The sequence below is a fragment of the Cervus canadensis genome, chromosome 8 (assembly GCF_019320065.1).
Source record: "Cervus canadensis isolate Bull #8, Minnesota chromosome 8, ASM1932006v1, whole genome shotgun sequence".
Lineage (NCBI taxonomy): Eukaryota > Metazoa > Chordata > Mammalia > Artiodactyla > Cervidae > Cervus > Cervus canadensis.
This window is the reverse complement of record NC_057393.1, coordinates 60,391,390-60,416,140: the sequence shown is the minus strand read 5'-3', so window position 1 is coordinate 60,416,140 and position 24,751 is coordinate 60,391,390. Positions and strand designations below refer to the sequence as shown.

The following is a 24,751-nucleotide window of genomic DNA, read 5'->3' as shown; positions in this document are numbered from 1 at the left end:
GAGCCCTTCACTTCCTCCTGGTGGCTTTCCTCCAGGGGAAATCTGAACTCACTTCTCCTGGCCCCTCTGTCCCTTGCAAGGGAGCGGGGGGCACACAGTGCCACAGCCCAGAAGGAAACTCCGCAGGGAATCAGTCAAAAGACAGACACTAAAATTACATTTTCTCACTCCTTTCTCATTTGGAGGGAAGTCTGTGTGAGGCTGGCTGTGATCACACACTCTCTGTGGAAGTGAGAGAGCCATCTCGACTGCCTCCTCCTCCTCCCGCTGTTTCTTCTCGTTCTGTCCCCTCTCCAGGCCTGCGAGGCCTCCCTCCTCCACTGAACCCTCAGCTCACTGCCTCCCACTGACTTCCTGTGTGCTGGGGGGTCCCGGCTTCCAGAGACCTGCAGAAAGCCCTGGTCCACCAGCCAGGAAAGGGTGAGCGTGGCCCCTGCCCTACGCAGAGACTCAGGATACAGGCAGCAGGGGAAGTAGACAGTGTTTGGACAGAAGATACCTCACACAGAAGAACAAGGGAACATTCCAGCCTCTAAGAGTCTATAAATACTTTGGTACAAGGTCCAAAGCTAGTAGCCTCTTCAAAACCCCAAAATATATGGAGTCCCAGGCCACTCCTATCACCTTCTTCTGGGAAAGTTCACACAAGAAGGTTATATCTCAAGATTCTCAGACACGTGCTCCTTCTCCAAGTGCCGCCTGGCTTCCAAACTGCCTGAATGTATCCACGAGAAAGAGAAAGGGACAGGCTGACTCTGAGAAATGCTTGTCCACCGTGCAGTTGCTGGCCCCTTCAGGCCTCCTTCACATTTCAAAATATTACTGCTAAGTGGTTACTTGTCAGGGAAGCACATAGACAACCTCAAGGATGTTGAAACAGACCTAGATAGTTGAACCAAGCCTGACTCTTACAACTAAATTATTGTGTACCTTTATAGGGTATCTCCCTGGTAATGAATCCGCTTAAAATGCAAGAGGTCCAGGTTCGACCCCCAAGTCAGAAAGATCCCCTGGAGAAAGGAACGACAATCCACTCCAGTATTCATGCCTGGACAGTTCCACGGACAGAGGAGCCTGGAGGGCTACAGTCCATGGGGTCGCCAAGAGTCAGACATGACTGAACGACTAACATTTTCACTTTTCATAGGGCACCCACTGTATGTACCTACCAACCCCCATCCAGTCCAGCGACCATGAGGATGGTGTCACCATCCTCTGGTGCAGGTGAGCCCAGAGAGGTTAAGGATCTTGCCCAAGGCCATTACTTGTAGCGTCCAGTGGCCAATTCATCAATCTAGTCCTAGAAACCACACCAAACGTTTCCCCTAATGAGTGCCTGTAACTCCACAAAGAAATCCAGCCCAGCCTGTATAATCCATCAGAGCCAAGGAAGAAAACTCCTCTGTCAAAATGAAAGATGCTAATAGCAAGGGTGTTTAGCTGCAAGCATTTTAAATTTCCATAAAAAAACTCCCTGTACAAAGATGAAGCTGAAAAAAATCATGCTGAATCTGCCTCTTAGAAGCCAGTACCTCCTGGAATCAGGACATCTACTAAAGAGCCCTCCTGCTTCCCCACCGACCTGCCATCCCCACCATGACTTATTAAGGAATCATGAGGGCTCGGAAAAAGGAATAGAACTGGTCAATTATATTTTACTCTACCCACTAAACCTGAAATATTATGCCCAAGCTCTGACAGCTCTTGCCTTTCATTTATCTTGGCTTTAACAAGACAGGGAAGGGGTATGGAGCCAAAAACCCAAGTGTCTGAGCATTCACAGTAATTTAGCCTCACCCAAGACTGAGCTCCCCGATCCAGGCCCACCTCTTCATGGCTTTTCCAGATCACCTAGAATTTGGGGTGAGAGCCAGCCTTTCCACACACAGTAAGCCTTCTGCATGGAAAGGCACATGTTTCCAGAACCACCCAGGCCCTCTCCTGAGCAAGTATTCTCACAGAGGGGTTTCGAAGCAGAGACTGGTAAGTCAACATGGAATTGCCATCCCCTTGGATGAACTGACTCAGGCAGTACCCAGAACTTGCAAGACCAAAGGAAATGGGTTGACTCCAAAGACAATCATTTAGAATAAGGGTCAGCAAACTAACAGCCCAAGGGCCAAATATGGCCCGGTGTGTGTTTTGGTAAATAAAGTTTTATTAGAACACAGTCATGGTCCTCGGTTGTATATCATCTGTGGCTGATTTCATGCTACAAAGGCACGTTTGAGTAGTTGCAACAGCATGGCCAACAAAGTCTAATTTCCTATTTTACTCTATATATACAAAAAAAATGTTTTTGCAACCCTCAATTTAGAAAAACTTTCAAAAGTGGTTGGGGCTATTTCTTGAGACCTTTCAAGAGCAAATGATATCTCTAGAATATAACTGATACAGTCCTGCATGGAGGAAGAAGGATGGAAAAATGTCTCTGGAGGGTCCTTCCAGCACAATAGGACACCAATAAAGGCCCCAGGTGCCTGATACTCAGTGCCTCAGGCGACAGAAGTCCTATTTACAGAACAACAGTCTGTGAAGAATAGGAAACCCTCCTACACTATTGGTGGGAATGGAAACTGTCACAGCAATTGTGAAAAAACAGTAGGGAGGTTCCTTAAGAAACTAAAAATAGAGCTACCATATGAACCTGTAGCTCTATTTTTAGTTTCTTAAGGAACCTCCATACTCTTTTTGGGCTTCCCTCGTGGCTCAGACGGTAGAGAATCTGCCTGCAATGCAGGAGACTCGGGTTCGAACTCTGGGTCAGGAAGATCCCTTGGAGAAAGGAATGACTCCAGTATTCTTGCCTCTGAAAATTCCTTGGACAGAAGAGCCTGGCAGGCTACAGTCCATGGGGTTGCAAAGAATCAGACTTGACTGAGCAGCTAACACTTTCACTTCACATGACCCTGTAATCCCACTCTTGGGCATATACCTGGAGAAAAACATGACTTGAAAGGATACACGCACCCCAATGTTCATTGCAGAACTATTTACAATAGCCAAGACAAGCAAACAACCTAAATGTCCATCAACAGATAAATGAATAAAGACGTGACGCATATATAAAATGGAATATTACTCAGCTATGAAAAAAGGATGAAATAATGCCATTTGCAGAAACATGGGTGGATTCACAGATTATTATACTAAGTGAAGTAAGTCAGCCAGAGAAAGACAAATATCATACAATATCCCTGATATGTGGAATTAAAAAAAAATACAAATAAACTTATTCACAAAACAGAAACAGACTCACACAGACTTCAAAAACAAATGCATAGTTACCAAAGAGAGAAGATGTGGGGAAGGGTAAATTAGGAGTTTGGGATTAATATATACCTGCTACTATATATAAAATAATCAACAAGGACCTACTGTACAGCACAGGGAACTATATTCAATATTTTATAATAACCTATATTGGAAAAGAATCTGAAGCGGAATGGATGCATGTATATGTATAACTGAATCTGAAGCTATCAGAATGCGGCATACCTGAAACTAACACAACACATTGTAAACCAGCTGTGTAAGTGAGTCGCCCAGGCATGTCTGACTGTTGGTGAGCCCATGGACTGCAGCCCACCAGACTACTCTGTACACGGAATTCTCCAGGCAAGAATACTGGAGTGGGTAGCCATTCCCTTCTCCAGGAGATCTTGTCCAACCAGGGATCACACCGAGGTCTCCTGCATTGCAGGCAGATTCTTTACTGTCTGAGCCACTATACTCCAATAGAAAATAAAAATTAAACATTTTTAAATTAAAACCACCACCACCGGTACACACCTTTGGGAGGTCAAACCAACACACCTGGGATGACCATACATAAGGAATTATGCCAAGATGAGAGAACCACGTACTCAAGCTTTGGTCACCACGGCTAGAGGAAAATGGTGTCCCCTTAAAACTGGTGTCTTGGTGGTGGCAGCAAGAAGTGAGAACTTCCCCAAGAAAAAGGCAAAACTGGAGAGAAAGTCACTGACATTCAGAGACCGTTGGCCCACTTGATGTATTTTTCTCCATTGCCAATGTAGGAGGGTGAAAATGCTAGTTTATCCAGGGAGATAACAGCTTCACTTTCAGAAGAGGAGGATGCTAAGAGGGGAGAGAGGATGAAGAGGAATGACTTAAGATTCAGGGGCCATGCAGGGGCCCTGACCCCAGCCATCCAACAGACTGTCCTGAGCCGGGCAGTGATGCTCACGGCTGGTCCGCTCACCACCAGGCCCAGGGTAGAGTGAAGAAAGGAAACGAAGGCAGAGAGAGAACTGCCTCTGACAGAAGTCCGGGTGCAGCTGGTAGGGAGAATGGGGGTCAGAAAAGATGGAGGACCGGCCCAGCTCCCAGGCAAGACTGGATCACCTCTCCCCAGAGGCTCCCACATTTGCTCTGGCTAGAGCTGGGTCTCGCAATGCCTACGGTGTAGACTTAGCTTGTGCGCTCCCCAGGGCTGCCACAGCATCCGGAGCTACCTTCATTCTGCTGCTGGGAGCACTGGAAGGCCCCCGGGGCCTTGGACCTCTCTGGGACCTCACACTGTTCTCTCCTGCCTGACTGTCTCTTGCATCTCTCGGATGAACATACCACTGTGCCATCAACACACTGGTCAGCGCGCCTGTCTTGGCCCTGTGACCTTGTGGAGACCCACAGAACAGAAGAGCTAGAAAGGCTTTGGAGAACTTTCCTGAACAAGCACCTCACGCCTCTCCCTAGGGACTCACGTCTAGGGAGAAACGAGGCTGCAAAGTGGCAAGGGCTGAGTGGGCTCCTCGTGAGTACATTTTCCCAAATGGGGCACTTTTAAGGTAAGACATTGACGTAACTGTTAAGTCTGGAAAAGAAAGATCCTAAAACAATGTGAGAATAGAACCCTGAGATAAGCAGAGAACACAGTGGTAGGGTACTATTTTTATATGCTGCCCCCTCCAATCCAAGCATGTCCCAACCTCTGCTCCCCAAGCTCTGCCTCCCAGAGGTAAGGCTCCAAGATTTTGGTGTCGGAGATCAACATAGTCACTCAGGGGTCAAACTCATAGAATATAAAATTGATTCAAAGATGGAGGGAGGGAGACCAAGATGGTGGAGTGGAAGGACGTGGAACTCACATTACCTATAAATACATCAAAAGTACATCTACATATGGAAAAATTTTCACAGAACACCTGCTGAAAGCTGACAGAGGACCTCTTATACAAGCAAAGCTGCATGAAAAATACACATGTAACTTGGTAGAACAAAAGAGGGGGAAATGTAGGGAGGACACAATTTTTATAATGAATAAAACACACATCTTGGAAGGACAGAACACCTTGCACAAGTTTATGAAGTATTTTGCACAATGTGGGTGACTCTGGATTTTTCTGCTATATTTGAGGCAAGAGATGGGGGAAGGGCTCATTTACCTTTATCCTTCTCTCCCCTAAAGGACTTCAGTAGAAAATTCTCAGAAACACCAGATTTCTTTTTTTTTTCCAGCTTCTTTAAGAAATAATGTTGACCTACAATACTGTGTAAGTTGAACTGTCTTGTTGTACACCCAGTCTCTAATGGTCCCATTTTACAGATGAGAAAATTGAGACCCAGAAAAGGCCAAGAGTAGAAGCAGATTGGATCCCAAGCCCCTAACCCCCATGATCAGTGCTCTTTCCAAGAAAGTATCACCCAAATTTAGGAGCCCCACTCCACAGGGACCAGGAATTGCTTCCAATTTAACTCATCCTGCCCAGGGACTGGAACAGCACACTACTATGAATAATTCCGATGGGTACAGTGATGCTCTGAGATTCCAGCCAGGGTTCAGTGGATGCCACAGCCTTGGGTCTTCAAGGAAGACCCCTTTTCCTGAGGATGGCATGTATGGAGCACTGAGGGAGGACCAAGACCTTCTGGTCCAACCTGGACAGCTCAGCTACTCCAGTCATCACTATGACGGCAATGTGTATTTGGAAGTAATCCTCTCCTTCCGGGGATGGTCCTGGTGAGTCCCACAAAGGGGACACCATGGTTTTCAGCTTGCAGATGCCTTCACAGCCCAGTTCCATTGAAAAGCCAGAAGTGGTGAGAAGGAGGTCAAATGCCAGCGACAGAGGCCTCCCTGAGGCATCACATGGGCCAACACCACAGAAACAAGCATTGCAAGGAATACCCCTGATGGGGAAGGAAGGGCACTCATTCCAGGGAAGCGAGCTGGGTGTCTGGGGGGAGATGTGGCTGATGAGCTGCAGGCGAAGGATGAGCAGGACCCTTCCTCACATGCCAGGTGACTCTAAGGCAGAGGCACAAGGCCCTGGGTGCTTCTTGGGACTTGATCTGAGCCCAAATAAAACTCGATGGATCAAGGGTCATTTCTGACTCTTATAAGAAGTGAGTATCCAGGACTGAAAACACCACATGTCTGGAGAATTTAAAAAAAAAAAAAGAAAACAAAACAGATATGTAGACCTTGGAGAAATAACCTGAAAATCAGAATCAAGGAAGGGTCAACCTCTCTTTTAACAGCAAAATAAAAAACATCCTTTACTAAAATGACACTTCAGTGACACCTACTTTCTCAAGCTTCTCTTTCTGAACTGAATGCAAAAAAACAATGGTAAAACTAAGTTCTGCTGGTTCAGCCAACTTAACGACAAAAAAGAATCCAAGAGCCTCTCAGGGCTGTAAGCAGAGTCCTATGCCGAGTGTCTTGAATTGTTCCAAGATCCCAAGCCCCAGGCTGAAGTTAAGAATGATGTATGAAGCAATATAAAAACATCATTTTCCATTTGGCACCAAGAACTTGGTATAAAGCTTTGGAGGTTAAACTAAACAGATGAAAAGGGAACAGTACAGAGATCCAAACTCAGCTCCCCCATGCCCTTTGCACACACATACAAGCCCCAGCAGGGCATCCAGAGATGCAGGGGGTACCAGAGAAGTCAGAAATCTGGGCTGTGTTTGGGGGGGCTCCAGTTCTGTGCTGGAATCAGCTAGGTCAATTCCAGTGAACTATCACATTCTTGAGTTACTACCCAAGAATTTACTTAGGCAAACACTGATATTCTACAAAGAATCAGTAGCAAAATGCAGGGTTTCAAAAGCATTTTGAGCTCCTCTCAAAGAGGGTCGGACAAGAATCCAGAGGGAATCTGTGCTGTGGCCAGGAAAAGAGTGTGGATTTCAGTATGGGGTTCCAAGACACTTCCTACCACCTACCATCTGGGGAACTTGGGACCAAACACCCAACCTCACTGAGCCTGTTTCTTCTTCTTTAAAAATAGAATGAGAGTCTTCAAATTGATTAGGAAGAATTAAAAATCATAATTCAGGGCCCAGACCTCTGTCACCTCAAAAGTGCTCCTACGGAAGTGGTTGTGTTATTGATGAGGAGGAAGGTGGTGACAGAGTGAGGCAGAGCCTCCACTCCTCACTCATCTTAAAGCCATGATCACGCTGCATCAAGTGAGACCAGGGACCCTGGAGATATGGATCAGATCCATCCAGAACTGAGGATCGAGATGACCATGGACACACTCAGCCAAGCGCCCCATATCTAACACCAGGGAGCCATCTTCCATCAACACCCAATGGTCATGCTGCTGGGATACACATCAGTGAGCCAAAAACACCCTAAGAAAACACAATCGCTGGAGCATTTCCCCAGCTCCAGCTTCTGGCCCGTGGACCACAGACATAGTCACACCCCAGGGCCTCCAACCCATCTCCTATGTGCCCTGCCAGGACCCGAACCGAAAGGCACGTAGGCAATCAAGCATATGTTCTCTCTGATGGTCCTCTAGCTGCAACAGCTGGTTGGTTGCAGACTAAAATAAATAACTCACTCAGACAATTCTGGCAATTAAGTCTGGCAAAAGAGCTGGAGATGGATGTGACATATACTAAGTGAAGAGCAGCACAAGAGGCAGGTTTCTGGGAGGTATGGAGAGCTACGCAAAAAAATTAACTCCAGAGCTGTTTGCAGGGAATCAGGAGCTCTGGGCTCATTATTTCCATCTTGGCAGCTGTCAGTCACAGCCAAAAAGCAGCTTAATCTTGCCCTAAAGCTTTCAGAAGCACTAGGAATCAAGGCCCACAATTAGCCCTTTGATGTTGAGTTCATGAGTTATGGGCATTTACCAAGTGGGAGGCTGCAAGCTTCTCCTGTATGACATGTGTCCAGGACACGAAGGATGTGCAGATACATACAAATACCCAGACAGCCAGGGGTGAGAGAAACAGGTCCATAATATTAACCCAACTGAGTTTAAGGGAAACAAGTGTGCAGTTTGATACCGTTTATATGGTGAATGCAAGACTCTTGAGCAGTAACAGAGAAAGTAATTCTCATCCCCTTTAGGGTTTCCAAGATGAACTGAAAATGTCAGAGGAAAAAAACAGTTATAATGTGCTATCAGAAGGGTTGGGAAATCTGGCATAACCCCTCCCCGATATTAAAAAAAAAAAAATTCATTGTCTGGCAAGGTTGAGAAGTTCATCCTGGGGCTTCCCCGGTGGTGCAATGATTAAGAATCTGCCTGCCTATGCAGGAGACACAGGTTTGATCCCTGCTTCAGGAAGATCCCACATGCCTTGGCGCACCATAGAGTCCATGCTTCGCAACAAGAGAAGCCACCACAAAGAGAAGCCTGAGCACTGCAATTCGAGAGTAGCCCCTGCTCAGCTCAACTAGAGAAAGCATGCACACAGCAACAAACACCCAGTGCAGTCAAAAATAAATAATAAGTAGAAAGAAAGACACTCAGCCTGCTGCGAAGTGATTTTTTTTTTCCTCGTTACATCATTTTCTGAACAAGTAAGCAAACATCCCAGAATGGAATTAGAGAAAGACTGCACCAGTCAAATGAGGCATTTGGATGTTTGGACGATAAGAAATGCTAAATAATCAAAATAATAATTAAATAATAATCATTTCTTCCCCCTTGTGCTGAATAATCTGCAAAGCCTTCTCAAGTTCTCAGTTTCACTGGGTCTTCGCAACAGAGCTGTGAAGGGGGCATTCTGAGTCCTCCTGGTTGGGATAAGGAAAAGGCTTCTCACTTCTCTAGGCAGCAGGTAACTCCTGGAATATTTGTAATTCTAGTCTTTACAAAAAACAAGAACACAAAGGAAGGACAGGCACCAGGAGTCAGGTGATGCCTGGGTGGCACCTCCCTCAGCTTATGGACTTGCAGAGTCAGGGGTGTACTGAAGACCACTCCCCTCCCAGCCGTGAGCAGACAGCTATTTCATCAGATCTACTGGATCACAATGATGTCAGGGGAGGGAACCCATCAAAGTCATGGGACACAGCAACTGAGACCTTGGACCCATGATTCGCCAGCTTCCATGTAGTTCCGGAAAGTGTCTCAGATGACAGATGTCCTGAGGGAGAGAAGCCAGGCTTCTGGCTAGTTCTAAGAAGATAGGTTGCTATAATACAGCTGGTGTTAACTGGGGACTTTTCTGTCCTTAGGCTTGCCCCTCCCAGTTGAGAATACTGCCACATCTCAACAGCAACACTGGGACTCCAAATAAGATCCCTGCCCATTCAGATGGAAGACAGCAGAGGTCCAACATATACCTAAGAAACAGAGTCTGGGAAGTCAGGGTCAAGCCAGGCATCTTGACAGAAGTCCTGGCACAGTCCCTGTTGGATGAACCTCGAGGCCTCCCCAAGCAATACACTTTCTAATGAGTCTTTCTTCCTTTAGAGTACTTGTGACCTTAGATGGAGATCTGCTGATGCAACTTTATCATAAGACAGCCGTGGACATTCAGGCTCCAGTGTTACACCAGAAATATGGTGACTGACTTGAAAAGGTCTGATGGGCTATTTTTGCCTGGGAGTTCCAGCCCCAAATGTCTAATAATCCTCCATGCCCTTGGTCAGCACAGCCCCTGTCAACACTCGGGAGGTATTCAGATCACCCTCAGCTGATCTGAAGAGGTGGAGCGTCATGGTGGTCTCCTTAAGACAACTGTAGGCAACAGGCCACATGTCCAGGGTTGAAAATCAAATGTCTGCACTGGTGCAGCGCTACCAGTGTTAAAATATTGAAATATTTTTTACATGTTAGTAAGCACCTTCTGCCCCAAACTCTTGCATGCCCACCACCATGACTCTGATCCCTCTCCTGTGACCCCAGACCTCCCTGTGATTCAGCAACTCCTAAGTCACCACCTGATGGGGCAGGTGAATGCCTCTCCAGGACCAAACTAGTGCCCGGGGTGTGCAGCTGAGAAAGGATGTGAATCCCACCCCCACCTCACCTCCCACCCCCACGTGGGCCCCATCCATGGTGCTGCAGCTGGGTCACACTGGTGGAAAGGCTGGAGGCAACAACTTTGCTGAGAACCAGTTGGGACCACACTATCTGCTGTTCTCCCCAGCTCTCCTCTTCAGCTAGAAATGCTAACTTCATTCCCATTGGGACTGGGCATCCTGGAGAAGAACCTAAAACCTTACACATATTGTCACCATACTTTGGAGTCTACATGTTACTCACTCAGTCGTGTCCAACTCTTTGCAACCCCATGGACTGCAGCTCACCAGACTCCTCTGTCCATAGAATTCTCCAGGCAAGAACACTGGAGTGGGTTGCCATGCCCTTCTGCAGGGGATCTTCCCAACCCAGGGATCAAACCCAGGTCTCCTGCATTGCAGGAGGATTCTTCACCATCTGAGCCACCAGAGAAGCCCTTGTTTTTGAGGAAAAGGTCAAAACAGAAGCAGCAGCTCCTGGCTCCACCTCTGCAATTAAATATCTGGTTGGTATCACCCACTAAACACTTCACACAGTCTCTGGTCCAACAACCAGAAGCCACTGCTCCCCCCACCGCTGTCCCAACAGAACCGCGAGGGCCCTCAACTCTCAACTAGCTTGGTGTTTTCAAACTGCAGACCACAGCCCATGAGCAGAGCACAGAGTCGGTTTAACAGTTCACGACTGGCATTTTTCAGCTGAAGCAGAAAACAACCTGGCAGCACAGAAAACAGGAAACATTGCATATAGAAAGTGCTACTGCACGAAACTCTGAATTACACACATGGATGGGTGTGCTGGGTTGAAAAAGAAAATGAATCTCTCATTGTGGGTCCCAAGGGAAAAAATAAAGCTTGGAAGCCCCTGAGCTAGCTAACTCCACCCTAACAATGATGAAGAAGCTGAGATTGGAAAAGCAGCATGACCTGTACCAGGAGCATGTGAGTGGTTTCCGGTCCATGCAGCCTGCGGCCGTCACTTCTCTTCCAAGCAGGTCTGACTCTGGACACAGGGGTCGGGTTTCCTGGATGCTAAGTAGCTGGCTCTTCAGCCGTCAAGAGCGGCACTCGAGGGGTCTCTAGTGCGCTGTGACTTCCCCCAGCAGACTAAACTTTAGCACTGGACCTCCTGACTCTGACCAGGATGCTCTGAGAGGAACACACTTCTTGGTCTACCAGGCCCACAGCCAGGCTGGGGCTGGCAACGGTTTGGGCCCAGCCTCCACCTCGAGCCTCCTACGAACTTCCAAAGTGCCTAATGATGCCAGCAAGCTGGGGGACCCAAGGCCCAATGCCTTCCTCAACTGGAGACTCCAGCAAAGCAACCAGAGCTCTTTATCCAACCTCCCTGTCCTCACAGGTGCACCCCGCATCCACTGGGAAAATGAAGAGTGTGTGACCTTTGGAAGAGCCTAAGACAAGCGAAAGGCTCCTTCTGGTTATCTCACTCAACACAGAATAAAGCCCTATGATAAAGGTATGTATACAGGCCTTCCCAGGTAGTGCAGTGGTAAAGAATCTGCCTGCCAATGCAGGAGACAGAAGATATGTGGATTCAGTTCCTGGGTTGGGAAGATGCCCTGGAGTAGGAAATGGCAACCCACTCCAGTATTCTTGTCTGGAAAATTCCATGGGGCCACAAAGAGTTGGAAATGACTGAATGACTGAGCACATACAGACATAGAGACCCCCTCCACACACACACACACACACACACACACAGCTATCCCTTCTACAATGTTTATCCTATTTTAAGCATTTCACATCAGTTCAGTTCAGTTGCTCAGTCGTGTCCAACTCTTTGTGATCCCATGGACTGCAGCATGCAAAGCTTCCCTGTCCAACACCACCAGCTCCTGGAGCTTGCTCAAACTCATGTCCATTGAGTCGGTGATGCCGTCTAACCATCGCATCCTCTGTCATCCTGTTCTTTTCCTGCTTTCAATCTTTCCCAGCATTAGAGTCTTTTCCAATGAGTCAGTTCTTCGCATCAGGTGCCAAAGTATTGGAGTTTTAGCTTCAGCATCAGTCCTTCCAATGAATATTCAGGACTGAATATTAGGATGGACTTTAGGATGGACTGGTTGGATCTCCCTGCAGTCCAAGGGATTTTCAAGAGTCTTCTCCAACACCACAGTTCAAAAGCATCAATTCTTTGGCACTCAGCTTTCTTTTTTTTTTTTTTTATCTTAATAAATTAATTTATTTATTTTTTTAATTTTTTTTTTTTTGGTCATACATTGATATGAATCAGCCATAGATTTTTTCTTATGGTTCAGCTCTCACATCCATACATGACTACTGGAAAAACCATAGTTTTGACTAGATGGACCTTTGTCAGCAAAGTAATGTCTCTGCTTTTTAATATGCTATCTAGCTTTTCTTCCAAGGAGCAAGTGTCTTTTATGTTTATCCTATTTTAAGCATTTCACATATTAATATATTATTCAATCTCACCCTCAGCTCAATAAAGTAAATGCTATTATAATCCCCAGGCCTTCCCTGGTGGTTCAGTGGTAAAAAATCTGCCTGCCAATGCAGGAGACAGAAGAGATGTGGATTCAGTGTCTGGGTTGGGAAGATGCCCTGGAGTAGGAAATGGCAAACCACTCCAGTATTCTTGCCTGGAAAATCCCACGGACAGAGGAGCCCAAGGGACTACAATCCATGGGGTCACAGAGTAAAGACATGACTGTGTGACTAAACGATTATAATCCCCATGCTGCAGGCAATGGATTGAGGTAAGAAAGGCTCTGTGACTTGCTCCCTCCATCAGGTGGTCAGGGGCCTGGATTGAAGACCCCCTGCAGTACCCAGCCTTGTGCCTTTAGGAGCTGCCTCATGGGGAGGTCCAGATGCTTTCAGGGAAGCAGCCAGAGGGAGGAAGGCATTCACAGAGCTTAGGGAAATGGCTATTTTAACCAGCAGGGGCATTTTTTAAAATGCTATTGCACTTCTCTAGGGGTCCAGTGGTTAAGACTGCACTTCCAATGCAGGAGGCCCAGGTTCAATTTCTAGTCAGACAACTAAGATCGCACATGCTGCACAGTGCAGACAAAAATAATAATAATAATGAATGTTATCATTTTTGACCACTACAAACATCCCAGGTAAGAAAGAGCTAATGCTCTTACGTGCATCTTTGAATTTGGGCTTGTTAATTACAGGGTTGGAGATCTGGAAAGGACCCTAGAGCATATGTGATTCAGCATGCTCATTTTACTGATGAGGAAACCAAAGCTGCTACATGAATCACCACACTCAAGGTCACATAGCCAGTAAGTGACAGAAATGAAATGAAATCCCAGGGGGCCCAGATTGGGGTTTTGAGGATGTGTCCATTGTCCCTGCAAAATTAATACATGTTGATGTGGAAGTCTAGAGCCTGGTCCACAGCTGATAATGCCACATCCTAACAATCCTGGGATCCTAAAAGAGGTCAACTGCCCAAATTTCCACCAGAGACCTTGCCAGCCTCCTGAGTATTCAGATTTCTAAGTAAGCACCTGAATTTTGTGTGATTGACTTCAGCACCCATTGAAGGCGGCTTCTAAATTTAGACTTAGCATCCGAGGCAGTCTGTTGCACAAAACTATATTTCCTCAGGAAGATGTTGTCAGAAACAGTAAAATCGAAATACATAAAACAGTTTCTTCATACCTTAATAATATTGAGCTGCAAAAATAGAGTCTCTTAAATAAAACTCTAACCATAATACCCTTCAAAATTAACTACAGTGTCAAGGACTATACAGAATTTTTTTTAAATGAAAATTCAGAAGTGTCCCATCCTTATTTTCTCATTTGTCAACACAATTTTCTAGACCTGGCAGTTATTTCTAGACACCTGTCATTACCCCGTATAGAGCTGTAGCAATTAATCTTTTGGGGTAGTAATCTGCACTTTATGTGACAAAAATCACCTTTGAAGAAGCTGAAGCTTCTATTAGTTTTAATCACCTCCTCTTTTGCCTATTCCAATTAGTTGCTGATATTCAATCACACACATCTCTCCTACACTCTGCATATTCATTTGGACCTGGGGGAGGGAGAGGGGCTCTCAGGGAGGACAGCTTAACCAAGGAATCACTGCAGGGCAGTAACGTAGCGGGACTCACAACTGACGTTTCCACGCAACCTTCCATCAAAATGCCTGATCGTCCACTGCCAGAACACATGGGAAAAAAATTACTCTTATGCCCTGAAATTTTCCATTCTTGATCTCAGCCCAAAGGTAACTTTTTTATTTTTAAACTTGAGCAAAAAAAAAAAAAAAAGTTCAACTATTTTTGATTCATGCCTGGGCTAAAGAAACACACTTTGTTCTTGTTAAAGCAAGGTAAGATTTTTTTTTTTTTTAACACATAAGTAGCTCAAACAGCTAAGCTTCAAAAGCCCAAGCATTCCAACCAGCTAGTGTTCACAGCAACAGCACCTTCCCTATAATTGCAAAACCAACAATCAATCGCCAGGGTGAAAGGGAGCTGGGATTCCATTTTCTATATACCTTGGCTTCAGCTCCACTAAATACTTTAAAGAACCACACAGAATTCTGAAATTTTTAAGCTGAGTGGTGGGGCCTGAAGTTTTTTCCCCCTCCTCTCTGGGTGCTAAGGAAACCCAAGGACTTGTCCAAGTCCAGGGAGAGGTGGCAGGTCCCCTGATTGCCTCTGTCCCCAGGCCTTGCTCACCTGCTCTCTGCTCATCCGTCCTATCCAAGTTCATTCCGCTTCCCCACCAGCCCTCTATTCCTTCTAGTCTAGTCTACACTTGGGTAGATCATCAGCTATTCCCGGTCTCCATGGAGAACAAGAAGGAGTGCCTGGATGAGAAGAATTAGGAGAACAGTGCACCCTTTATCCTAACCCCCATGTACCTCTCTGCTCCTCAATGGATGCTCTGGGTTTTGGGTGCAAGAGTCTCCTCTCCACTCTCTCATCTTCTGCTAACACACCTGACACCTACTGCAGGCCCAAGGGAGAGTCCACAGCGAAGGGAGTGCGTCCATCCATCCTCCTGTGGGGCTGCGCAGCACACATGTGGTAAGACGCATGTGACAGGCCCCAGTCCTGGGTCTGCCACTCATAAACTATGCACCTTACCTCTCTGCAAACTGGGGCTGATCACATCTGTCCTGCCTGTCCCCTACCACTGCTAAGAGAATCAGGAGAATCATAAATATGAGCATGCTTTATAATCAGACCCCAATATAAACACATATTCCTATTAATAGGCACATGGTGCAAAAGTGTGGTATGTTCCTTTAGGATAAAGTCCAAGAGATACTGGCAATAAAAGAAAGCAAATTTTTCAGGGCAGAAAACAAGGCGCTGAAAGAGAAGAACAGAGACTGGGATCTGCACGGCTCCAGAAAAGGGTGAATTCTCAGTGATGGAGCAATCAGTGAGGGCTTCCTGGAAGAGGAGGCTTCCTACACAGCCTGGAGTAGCTTTCACCACACTGATCAAAGGTGCTTTCCTACATGCCCCTACCCTAGAGCAAGAGCTCTTCAAAGTCAGGAGACCTCTCCTGCATGTCTCTGTCTCTCCCTAGCCTCCTTCTGCACCATGAGTGCTGAGTGAATGAAAAAATGAATGGAACCCTGAATGAACAAGGAGCCTGGACACCGGGAGGAGGAGGAGGGAACCCCAGTGAAGAACAGATCTGTCTTGAGGGCTTGTTCAGGGCACTCTGTGGCCCAGGCCAGGTGAAGTGGGGTTTGGCAGGGGCCGGTTGGGGAGGGTGGGGCAGACGAGGAAGGAGAGGAAGGAAAGGCAAATCATGGTCTGAGGGCAGATGGCCTGACTTTGAGGCAGAGGAGCTCAGGCTTCTGAGCCCAGACAGGAGGGAAGGGAGTTCAGGGTGACATCATGAAATCAGCATTCAGGAGATTAATCTGGCAGCTGCGTGCAGGGCGGCCTGGAGAAGGGAGTGAAGTAAGCGGAGCAGAGCAGCCAGGAGGCAACTGCGATAACTCAGGCAGGTGGTGAGAGGGGCCAGGATGCCACCGCCTCCCCCGTCCAGTCACGCTTCTGGCAGCACCGGCTCTAGGACAGTGGGAGCTCCGTTGAGGGCCTGTCCTCGCTGGGTGACTCAGTGACTGTCCTCACTGGGCCGGACCTCAGATGTCCTCTAGTCCCCCGCCCAACACCAGCTTCCTGCAAGTGGTCACCTTCCCCCTCCTGAATCCCTGCAGCGCTGAGCCAGTCCATTTTTAGATGACAGCTCCCATAGTACGCGCTCCCTGAAAGGAGATAAACTGTGAGGAGGCAGGGAGGCAGAGACAGAGCTTTCTCTGCGGCGCACACTTCTCCCAAAGTGGCGTCCTATCAACAATTGAAGGTAATAGGTTCATGTGACAGCTAGGACTGCGATAAAAAGCGGGAGAGAAAAAAGCATGCAAGAAAATGCTGGTGAGTTCAACCTATGTTAAAACCATGCAGAGAAGTATTGGGTTGGCAAAAAAGTTCGTTCAGGGTTTTGCGCCATCCTACAGAAACCTGAACAAACTTTTTGGCCAACCCAGTAAATCCTGCTGGTTAAGACTTGGGGGAGGGGAGTTCTGATGTCAGACTACCTTGTTTCCATTCAGCCCCCGCCACTTACCAGCCTGTGACCTCAGGCCACTGGGTTCTTTGTGAGTCAATTACCCCAATTACCCCCATCCGTGTGTGTGTGTGTGTGTGTGTGTGTGTGTGTAGGTGTGTGTAGGTGTGTGTGTAGGTGTGCGCCCACCAGGCCCTCTGCCCATGGGATTTTCTAGGCAAGAATACTGGAGAGGGTTGCCATGCCCTCTTGCAGGGGATCTTCCTGGCAGGTGGGTTCTTTACCACTCTGCCACCTGGGAAGCCTAGCAAGGAACTAGGGTACACCATGAACAGCAGATTCAGGGGCCCTGCCTCAGACACTGCAGAGGAGGCCCTAGAGACTGTTTAACTTGCTCTCAAAGAGATTCCTAGGCATACTAACACTTGAGAATGCCATGTGTGAGGCTTCAGTTGGTTCTATCCACATTACTTGGCAGAGCAATTAAAGCGATGTTAATGATCATTCCCACTCAACTGAACAGTCACAAGAATGAGACGAGGTGACAGGTACGGGGCTTAGCACTAGGCCTGACGGATAGGTGCCCAGTAACCCATAACCATTAGAGTACCATGCTGGAGGCTGTCTGCTGAAGCATAAACTCTAACACCCGAGGCTTATGAGCAAGTCCCGTGTACTGCGGCTGCTCTACAGCAGGTGTGGAGGTATGAGCTCCTCACCCCCACTGGAATCCCAAGATGAAATGAGCCTCCCCACAGCTCCGATTCTCTTATCAGGGGACACACAGACCCAGTCGATGCCGCTTCCCCCTTCCAGACCTTCAGATATGGCCAGGCAGATGCTGCCTAGCCACAAAATAGTCTGTCCTCTAAACCTCTGAGTTTCTCTCTTGCTTCGTGTCTCTTACATTCACCCACTGCACAGAGAAGATGAGGCAGCAGAGACAGGAAAAGAAGAAAAAAATACTTTTTAAATGGAATAGCAAAAGGGGGTCTTGAAGAGTATTGCCCAAATGGATCCCATGGGTACTGAAGGTCTGTTTAAATGGAATCCCACTAACAGAAAGCTGCCGTCCTCTGAGGAATGTCTCCGACTACCACCCCCAGGAGCCCCGCCCCAGGGAAGACAGGAGCTTCACGGCCCCCTGGTGTCCAGGGCCGCCACCTGAAAAATCCCGCAGTAGAGACACTTCTCGCCATGCACGAATGCTGTGGGGAGCCTTTGAAAATAAAGTTTCAGTTACTGCTGGCATTTCCTGCGTGTCCTGCTGCTGGCTGCAGCTGTCCCACGGAAGGCAGGTGACGTCATCCACAGGCCTGACGGTGCTGAGTTCCAAGGCCCGGCTGGGCCCGTGTCACCGCGGAGGGGGGACCTGCCATTTCCTCCCTAAGGCCAGCGCTGCTCAGGTTCACAGCTGCCCTTCCTGGGTAGAATTCCACTGTCACTATTTGGACTCACACCAGGAAAGGTCCAGAAGCTTTCCCAAAGTTCAGGACAACCCCATTTGACAGTTCCTAAAATCTTACTCTGTGCCAAGACTGTTCTGGGTTCAGGCAAGCCCAGACGAGACCTACCCCCCAAATCCCCACTGTACTCATTTCCCAGAGCAGAAAAACAAACAAAGAAAAAAAATAGTCTTGCATTTCTCTGCCAAAGAGAAAAGGAAGAGGAAGGAGATTAAAAAGAAAAGAGAAAAAAGGAGAAGAAGAAAAAGAATGCATGTGAGGAAAGTGACAAGAGGAGGGAGAGGTGAAGGGGGAAGGATGGAGAGGGAGACAGGCAGGAAGATGGGGACACTCCTGCCCAGGTGCCTCCCATCCCCACCTTCCTCCCACAGTCCAAGGCGCTCAGGCCCTGGGACAGTCCCGGCAGGTCTCCTCCAGGGAGAGCTGACCAAGAGAACAGGACACAGGACGCCTGCCGGGCACTATAACAGATTGGGCCTGAGCCCTGAAGTGGAGTTCAAGTTCAATGCAAAATTCAGATTCCCCAAGGGCTGGGATTAAGTTAATTGGGAATAGGATTTGCAGGCTGTATCTGACCAAAATCCCTATCTGTCAGCATATTAACCACACTCAGGCCCGTCTCAAAGTCAGAACTGTGCCATCCCACCACCACCCTGGGACGGGAGGCCTAGCCAGGGCCTCGATACCTGGAACTGACCCCCTCTGGTTGGCAGTCTGACTTTCAGCCATCCCAGCCCCCTCCTTATAGAGCCCCTAGCTTCCAGATGAATGTGTCGCTCCTGAACACATACAAGTCCCTAGGGGAACTCTCAGTGATTGTGACACAGGCCCTTCATTCATCTGAGGAGCTAATTTAATTAAACAGGAAACTGCTGGACCCTTCTCCAGGGAGAAGGAGGTGGGAAAGAGATGCAGTCTCCAGAATCAAAGGAGGAAAAGGGAATCAAGACTCCTGTAAAAACTGTCTAGTTGAACCCTCAGAGCAAACCTGTGGGGTCAGATTACACAAAAGGAAACCAAGAATCTGAGAGGTCAAGAAGTAACCCAAAATGTCACACAGTCATGAAATGAAAAATTGCCTGTTTTCATATCTGTTTTCTTTCTAATGCAGTGTGATGCACTCAGTGGTACATGTATGCATGCAAAGTCGCTTCAGTCATGTCCGACTCTGAGACCTATGGACTGCAGCCCACCATGCCCTTCTGTTCATGGGATTCTCCAGGCAATAATATTGGAGTGGATTGCCATACGCTCTTCCAGGGGCTTTTCCTGACTCAGGGATAGAACCCGAATCTCCTGCATCTCCAGCATTGCAGGTGGATTCTTTACTGCTACTGGGGGAGCCACCGGGGAAGCCCCCATTCAATGGTACAAAATTGTGCAAATTAACTTTTTAATGTTGTTTTTGTTGCAGCCTTGTTCAGAATTGCTATCTTGATGCTTCTAATAAGAACCTGTGATAGCACATACCTAGTGCTGAAGATGGTATGTTCAGTTTCAGTGATTATATTTTTCATTTCTGGATGTCCTATTTGTTTTTTCTGCAAATATCTGTAGATCTTTAAAATTAGTATAGTGTTTCCTGCTCATTTTTTTCAATGACTTGTTTTACTTTATTAACATTTTAAAGACATTATATATCCCATTGGTCTTGTACCTTAAACGCTTGGGGGTCTGATTCCTTTGCTTGTTATTTCTGCTGACTTTCACTCATGAAGACTTGCTTCTTCATCTGTAATCGAGGGTAAAAACTTGTGTTGGAATGGCTGGGTTTTATCTACGCAATCTTTCAGAGCTTGAACTATGAGCACAGCCCTCCAAAGATGACTCTCATTTGACTTTGACAGGCACGATGTGATGCTACCAACCCTAAATTATATCAGATTAATTTCACAGCTTGGGGTTTCTTGGGTCACACAGGTAGTACAAATTCAAAGCTGAACTGTCACCAGAGATCTGTGTTCACGCAAATGTCTCACAGGAGACACTGTTTCATTCTCCTACCCACCACCAAGCCAAAGTCAAAGCAGGTTAAGTTCCCTTGTCTGTTTCCTTGGCTCTCTCTGGCAGGTGTCTGCTGACTATCTGTCCCTTGAAGATGGAGCAACCCTGGAGGGGCTGGTTTTCTGCAGAAATCTCATTTCCAACATCCCACCCAGCAAGCGCCTAAAGTTTGTCTCCTGGGCCTTGGGAAAAGCCACACTTTCAATCCTAGCTTAAAGTCTGACATGCCTTCAGCCTGATTTCTTTTAGACATCTCCAAGTATTTCTCAGAGCTTGCATCTGTGCCATTTCCTGCAGCTAAATGAACACGGGGTATGCCTTCCTCTAGTCTCAGGAGCCCAGAGTTCCCAGGGCCCTTGAAGGTATAAGCTTCAAAAACTTTGAAGTTCTGAAGCCTTTACTGGGAAAGAGAAAAAGCTGCAGCAGCAGAGAGCTTTAATGACCTGCAAGACTAATAGTTAGAAAGAAAACTGCGCACCTCTGCGCAGTCAGCAGTTTCCAGGAAGGGGGCAGCTGAATATTTTAAAGAAGGAAGAACAAAGAAGAAGGAAATAGTAAAACAGCACAGAGGAGATATGAGAAGAGTCTACAACGAATGTAGAGACAGTCCTCTCACTCTCGTTTTATTTAGCTTCATTATTCCTCATCTGTGGCTCAGCAAAATAAAGTGACACATTTTCAGCCTACACACACACACACACACACAGACATGATGTGGGCCTTTGTTATAGTTGAAATAAGTGCATGGTTAGAGACTACAATTCAATTGTCTAAGAAACCACACCAAACACCTTGCTTACACCTCAGGATCACTCTAGTTTCCCAAATGCTTTCATAGCCATCAGTTGCGTCTCCCCCACAAAACCCTCTGAGCTTAATTTTGTAGCTGTTAACAGACAACTTTCTGATAGCTGGTCCTCTGCACTTTCTGCCACCTGGCACTCCTTCCTCTCGATAAACATTCATTGATTAATCAGTAACACAGTCACACACACATGTACTCACACACACGTCAAATGTATCTACAGGTCCACAATGCCTTACCCGAAAACCCGGAGGCCAGATGTGTTTTAGAATTCTATTTCAGATTTTAGAAAATTAATTGTGTTCCTGTGGAGTTTGGACCACATGACCCAGCCACATGCACTCCTATTTCTTCAGGGAGACTACCCACTCTTCACACTGAGCTGGAGGAACAAAGGTCATCATTAGTCCCACATTAGTTCAGGGCAGGTTTGACTCCAGATGATGTAAAAACTTTCACCGTTCAGAGCTTTGGGAATTTTGGAATTGTGAACCAGGGGCTGTGAACCCAGATAAATGAGTTCTTTCTCAAAATGCCTACCCTGGAATCCAGCATCCCCAAATCTTGAGACTAAGCCTCAGAATCCACACTCTGGTTCTCAGAAGGCACAGAAAAGATTAGCCACCTGGAGAGGTACCAAGTCCTTGGATGAGTGATGGCCAGAGAGAGCTTGGCAATTAGACTCATTTTTCAGGGAGGCTGTTGCTTCCCAGTCCTTGACTGGATTTTCTCCACTCAGGCTAGGGATGCAATGAAATGAATCTAATCCAACAAGCACAACACAGGGGAAAGCATGACCATCAAGCAAATTACAAGTAGTACTGCATTCTGAGATGATGTGGTTTTTGTCATGGTCTGCAGTACAGCTCAGAAAACTCAAGCTTTCAGTAATACTGTACAAGAACTTGTCTAAAATCACAGCAGCAATGTCTACCTAGTTGAACCACAGTTACTCCATTTTGACTCTCAAATGCATTCCCCTCAATGGACAAAGCAGATATACAGTGCATGTTTGACAGGCCACAAAATAGGCCACTCTGGTCAGGAAAGTTTAAGTTAAACCATGTACAAGCCAAAATGACTTCCCCACACCTCCACACGTGAAGATTTTCCATCAATTTCCCTTCTGATCGCAAGTCTTTCGATAGAACAAAGTGTATGTCCCTCAGAGCCGGGATGAATGCTGCTTGCTTGCCCTGGGTCCAGATCATCATGTTCCTTGGTGCTTTGCTGTTGCTGTTTAGTGGCTAAATCATCTCCAGCTCTTTCATGACCCCATGAACTGTAGCCCACCAGGCTTCTCTGTCCGTGGGATTTTTCAGCAAGAATACTGGAGCAGGTTGCCCTTTCCTCCTCCAGGGCATCTTCCTGACCCGGGGATCAAATCTGTCTCCTGCTTGGCAAGTGGATTCTCTGCCACAGAGCCACCTGTGCTAGACCACTTTTATATTTGCCTAGTTATTCATATTGAGGGGGAACCAATCAGATATTGCAAACCAGCTCAGAGGTATGTTGATGGGAAAACATTTTAAAGGCTATACATTTTATCAATCAAACCAAATGGTGAACACCGCACATGTGTTTTCAGCATCAGACTCAAAGCAAGCAGGGACATGTGTCATGAGCAGCTACACTCTGTGACAACTTCACTAAGGAATTCTCTCTCCATCCTGAACATCAGGGAAAAAATATGGCCAACACAGTAACTGTCACAAATGTAGACCTCAGTCAGCAGAACTAGAATTTAATATTCATGGAAACACAATATTTTTCTCTCTACAGTTACCCACATCTCCAAACAGCCAAATCAAGACTAATTTATTTGTAATACAAATCTGGTCAATTGACCACATAGCTTGCTCCAAACTGCCTGTGGTGAAATTCCTCAGAATGCATTTCAGACTGAATTCCCAAAAGGCCTCTAAAGGTCAGGAAAGTCATGCCAAAAGCCTGACATGACGCTCTTCCTTGGTGGATGTCTCTCTTTGAGAGGTCCCCAAAATATTAAAATTCCTGCACATGCCAGAAAACAGCCTTTCCCATGCACCTGGGAAGGCTGCTCAGAACTCAAGCGGCTCCAATTTCTGGAGGGAATAGGAAAAAAGAAAAAGTTTAAATTCTACCCACAGGTTTGGTGCACCCAATCAATGTAAGTCTTAACTAATTAGAGGGGAAGGGTTTCCCCATATATGGAAAACAGATCAAAGCCAGTAATATTCCAGACAAAAACCATAAAGATTATAACCACATTGACCACTCCACTCAGCAACCAATCCTTTTCCCTTTTTATGAAGCCATCAGATTTTTCATTAGGATTCTTTACTTTCTTACCCAGTTCAGCAGTATAATCTGAAGTTGATCAGAGACCTGTACTTATCAAAAGGTCTCCTTATGCAAGTTCTTGAAGATGAAGCACTTTTGCAAAAGTATCAAAGTACAACAACTGTCTATATATGACAAAAGACTTAAAAGGGTAGTTAAAAACCTGGTTACAATGTAATTGATAAAGCAAACTTGGCTAGAATAACTAGAAATACAACTGATTATAACTTAACCCTTAAAAAATCTTAATCTCTGGCAAAAACTAAGAAGCAAGTAATCGTTAACTGTTTGTCATACCAGCATTTCCTGTTTGGAAAACTTATGTTTTAGCCTTCCTCTCCTATGAAGGCAAAGGCAGGTCAACTTAGACCCATCCAGCAATGCATGTTTCAATATTTTATCCTATTTGAAATAACCCAGCTAGTTAATGAATTCTCTTCATTTAACTTAGTTTACTTTCAAGTTACCAGTGTTTAGAGAGACTATTGTTGACAGACATTCCCCAAACATAATTATATAGGTTTCCTAAAGTTGTGTGATGTTAAAGAATCAGCCTGCCAATGCAGGAGACACAAGAGACATGGATTCAATCCCTGGGTCAGGCAGACACCCTGGAGTAGGAAATAGCAACCCGCTCCAGTATTCCTGCCTGGAAAATTCCATAGACAGAGGAGCCCAGTGGGCTACAGTCCATGGCGTCGCAAAGAATCAGGCACGGTTGAGACTGAGCAACTGAGCGCACAGCACAAACATAACTATTCCTGTAGAGCGTTAAAAGACTTTTCTCGTTTTTCTTCACTCTTAGAGGTCACCTAGGATCTTAAATTAAAATTCCCAAGATTCCAGGTAGATCATTTGCATCTCAAAGGCACAAGAACAGAAACACCAATTCCTTCTAAAAAGCTGGCTTAACCAATTACAAAAGGCTCACTTAGATGCAACAGCAGAGTCATTAGGGGTCATTGTTCTCCAGATCTCTTGGTGGCCCCCATTCATCAAGGACGGCCACCACAGGGCCCCACATACAAGTGGACAGCCACCGTGGGATTTCCCCTGCACCCGTTGAGCTCCATGTTTTAGTGAAATCAAGCAGGACCCTGTGGTCCCTCCCCACCATATCCTCCGCCTGCCTCTTGTCTGTAGAAACATTTTTGCCAAAGAATAAGTTTAATCAGAGTAGTGAGAAAATGCAGAAAAAAAGCTTTCAAACAGGACAAAACAACAGTTTAGTCAGTAAGCATCGCCAAGAACCTTCAGTTCCTTCTCAAGGGCTACAGATAATATTCTGAGCCACAGGCTATGAGCTGTGTTACAGAGACTGAAACCCCACCAGGTGGAGAAGTTATGTATGATGATCAGGCTGTAG

At 46.4% G+C, this 24,751-nt stretch overlaps 1 protein-coding gene and 1 long non-coding RNA gene across 11 annotated transcripts in view; one reads left to right on the top strand and one right to left on the bottom strand.

Moving 5' to 3' along the window:
* KCNMA1 (potassium calcium-activated channel subfamily M alpha 1) overlaps positions 1-24,751 on the bottom strand; it is a 748,747-nt gene that overhangs the window by 664,952 nt on the left and 59,044 nt on the right. The window lies entirely within an intron of this gene.
* Positions 16,521-20,461, top strand: LOC122446349. The gene is made up of 3 exons (XR_006270849.1): positions 16,521-16,655; positions 19,669-19,739; positions 20,325-20,461. It is a non-coding gene; the product is annotated as an uncharacterized LOC122446349 (long non-coding RNA).